Raw genomic sequence first — 4,033 nt, 5'->3', positions numbered from 1 at the left:
TCCTTCATTAATCATATGTACTTAATGCATTGATCCACCAGTACCAGATTGTTTTGATGATTTGTAATAAATATAGTTTTGAGATCTTGTTAATTGAATATTTGATACTCTTGATCTCTTGTCCTTCCAGATGAATTTTATTATTTTTCTGCTAGCTTTAGAAAATAATTCTTTTAAATTCTTACTTTGAATTCTTCTATAAATTCTCTTTGAGCAGAGAACCACTTCATATTACTCTTTGGAATAGAAGCTTTTTTTTTTTTTTTTTTACTTCAGTATCCTGCTCTGAAAATGAACTCTGGTCTTTCCTGTTCCCATAGTATGTTTCTATTGTGGAATTCTTTCTTCTTGGACAGTTCATTTTTTGAAAAAAGAGGTATTAGCATAAGCACCTCTAATCCTGGGGTAGGGGGATGTCTTTGAAGAATTTCACTTCTTCTCTTGGACCTGGAGCTCCACCCTCCAGCAAGTACCCATAATCAATGTCCTTGCCCTTGGGGGAGGGCGGCTGTGGATTCTAGCCACATCCAGCTCTCCACTTGGCATTTCTGTGGAGCTAGCCTGAAGGTGTTTGCGTTTCATGTGAGATTAATCCTGGCCCCAGTTTTTTCTTCAAATCTTCTGGGTTGTATCAGGAGATCCCATTCTATACCAAGTCTTGATTTTTCATGAGTCTGTGTTTGCCTTGAGATGCAAATTTATGCTATTTGTGGGAGAAATTGGGAAAGCTTGAAATTTGCCAACCTACTTTGCCATATTCCCAGAATCTACCTAGCACCAAATTCTTATAGGTGAAGTTAAGTGAGTTACAGGAAGAAATAAACAACATACTAATGGGAAACCTCAACAGACCCTCTCAGAACTTGATAAATCCAACCAAAAAATAAACAAGAAAGAAACTAAGGAGGTAAATAGAATAATAGATACCAAAAGCAAGTTAGAAGAGCATGAAATAGTCTCCCTGGGACTGTTGGGGATGTGCAGGCTTTTGATGAGACAAGGCGCAGGTGAAGTAAAAGAATTTACTAAATCATAAGTAAAATTAGAAGTTTAAGTTTATTATAAATCATCAAGAGATCTCAAATGGAGCAGAACTCTTTGATGGAATTAGAGTTCTGTCCTTTCTGCTCATCTGCCCATTCTTCCCACCCTCTTATATAGGATTTGAGACAATACAGAGCTATTGGGTTTGAATAGGCTTCAATAAGGCTATAGAAAGTTTGATTAGTGATAGTTCAAATTGTACAGAGCTTAAGTGGAGGTACTTAATGTGAATTCAGTTCTATTGAAAGTTAAGTAGGGGTACTTAGCTTTAGTTCAGCTCTATAGAAAACTTGGGTGGTGTCTGCTGAACTCTATAGAAAGGTAAATTAGTGGTACTTAACAGAGGTGGGGTTAGGCTGGCTTCTAGGTCAGGATAACTCGGGAAATGACTCTTTTTGGGGTTTCCAGCCTCAGTTTCCCTTGTCACATTCCCATCACCACCATACAGTAAAATCAACATAAGTGTGTTGGGACATTTTTGAGGGATGTGAAGATTTCTTTCTGAATTTTTTTTAACATAAAGTGAAATTTGCATAGAGAGAATAGTAATAGGGACAGGATGACAGGTGATTGGGAATGGGGGACAGAGGAAATGTCCTAATTTTGGAATAAACTTGGTCTTCTAGATGGGGAGGGTTCCCAGAAGTTAATTTCTTCATGGGGTAGATATCTCTTGTAATGCCAGAGAAACTGAGCTAAGATAGAGATTAGAGAGGATTTAATAATATATTTAAAAGGGAGAGATTTACTGGGACCAAATGGATCCATGGTTTGGTCCCAGGGCTGAATGAGACTATCCTCTCTGAGAATCCAGCAACAATGTGAGTTCTCAATGACATATATACTCAGGCACATGGGGGTAGTGTGAGGCAGGGGCGGAGTCAGGGTGCTGAGAGTGGGAGGGGACTCTGACCGGAGATGATATAATAGGGGAAGGCATCTTGATAAGACTGTATCTGATATTCTGATAGCTTGGGATGGGCATTCTGATTTTCTAAAACATAAGATCTTTTATCCTTATCAAGTATTCTGATAAAGAGGGAGGGGAGGTTTTGCAGGACAATTTTAAACTGAAGCAGAACACTTAGAGAAACTGAGGCAGGACTGGGCCAGGATAATTAGGGAAACTGAGTCAGGACAGTCAAAGAGAACTATGGCATAACGCTCTCTGATGACAAGATGGGACCCGAGGCCTAAGGGGTGAATCTGAGTAGAATTCTGATGGAGGATCTAGTCTATATTGGTCCCATCCATACATTGCTGCTGGTCTCCATGCTTGGGGAGGAGAGGCTGGTTCCCTTGCATAGCCTGCTCTCCCTCAAACTGAACTCTCTTCCTGGAAGCACTTCCTGATGGAGTCCTCTTCCAGAAGGACAAACAGCCGCCACAGGCTCCATTTCTTTGAGTTCTAAGGCTACTTTGGGCCCATCGGAGAGGGCGGTGGGGGTGCCTTCCCCAAACTCAGCTCCCGGGTTTTGTCCATTTCCCCACAGAGCTCCCACAAGAAGGGCCGCCTGTTCTTGTCAGATGGACTGAAGCCAGGCTTGATTCAGGCTCCATATGTGAACAGCCCCGCCCAGGCAGCCTATCAAAAATGCTCCCCCAAGCTCCAGGGCGAAGGAGCAGGGGGAAAACCTGATTAGGAAAAGGACCAAAGGACAGCAGCACCAGAAATTCAGGACCTGGGTTCTAGTCTCTGCTCCGCCACAAACCAGCTGTGACTTTGGGCAAGCTCTCTCCCCTCTCTCTCTGGGACACTGTCTTCAGCAACTGGGAGCCCCCGGCCCGGAGCTGTGGGGGTTTGGATACTTGAGAAATTCGGAAGGAAGCAGGAAAAGAGTCAGAGAAAGAGCAGCTGGAGTTGGCACTTTATGTACATTTGGCTGAGAGAAGGGGGTGGGGCTTCTTGGACCGGTCCAAGTCCTGAGAGTTCAAGCTGGAAAACTTAGATAAATAAGCAAACTTTTTTTTCTAAGCCAAGGAAGGGTCATTGAAGACAAGAAAAAAGTGTTTGGGAAGAGTGTGTGTGTGAGTGTGTGTGTGTGAGTGTGTGAGTGTGAGTGTGTGTGTGAATGTGAGTGTGTGTGAATGTGTGAGAGTGTGTGTGAGTGAGTGTGTGAGTGTGAGTGTGTGAGTGAGTGTGTGTGTGAGTGAGTGTGAGTGTGTGAAGAGTGTGTGTGAGTGAGTGTGTGTGTGTGTGTGAGTGTGTGTGTGAATGTGTGTGTGAGTGTGAGTGTGTGTGAGTGTGTGTGTGTGAGTGTGTGTGTGCCCGTGTGTTGGGAGGGAGGGCTCCTCAAGGTCATGTCCCAACTCTGGCTTTTTCTTTTTTTCTTCTTTTTTTTATTATAGCTCTTTATTTACCAGATATAAGCATGGGTAATTTTACAATCTTGACAATTGCCAAACCTTTTGTTCCAATTTCCCCCCCTCCCCCCCAGATGGCAGGTTGACCAATACGCGTTCAATATGTGAAAGTAGAAGTTCAGTGCAATATCTGTGTACATGTCACACATGTTGTTTTGCTGCACAAGAAGAATCGGACTTTGAAACTGCACAATTAACCTGCGAAGGAAATCCGAAATGCCGGCGGACAAGAATAGGGCCCACTCCCGCTTTTTCCAGGGGAGGAGGGTCTTCCCCCAGGGGACCCGCCCCAGAAGCGGACTTCCCTGCTCAGGGGAGGGTGTCCCGGCTTCCCCGGGCTGCCTAGCGGGGCTGGGAGGGAAGGGCAGGCCTAGGAGGAGAGGGACTCGTCCCAGCTGACCCGGGCAACACGTGCCAGCCCCAGCCCGCTTCCACCAAGCCCCTAGGATGCTCGTGCCAGGAAGGGGAGGGAGGGACGGGGCTGAGCCTGGTCCTCTGCCATTGGGTCCCGCCTCCAGCATGAGAAGGGTGGGCCTAAAGGGAACTCGCGCAAACGGGAAGGAGGCGCCCCGGGGGCGTGGCCCAAAGTGGAGCGGGGGCTCGGGGCGGGGCGAAGGCGGCGGGG

Source organism: Sminthopsis crassicaudata, chromosome 2 (genome assembly GCF_048593235.1).
Source record: "Sminthopsis crassicaudata isolate SCR6 chromosome 2, ASM4859323v1, whole genome shotgun sequence".
In the NCBI taxonomy this organism is placed as follows: domain Eukaryota; kingdom Metazoa; phylum Chordata; class Mammalia; order Dasyuromorphia; family Dasyuridae; genus Sminthopsis; species Sminthopsis crassicaudata.
Note: the sequence above shows the minus strand (reverse complement) of the source record.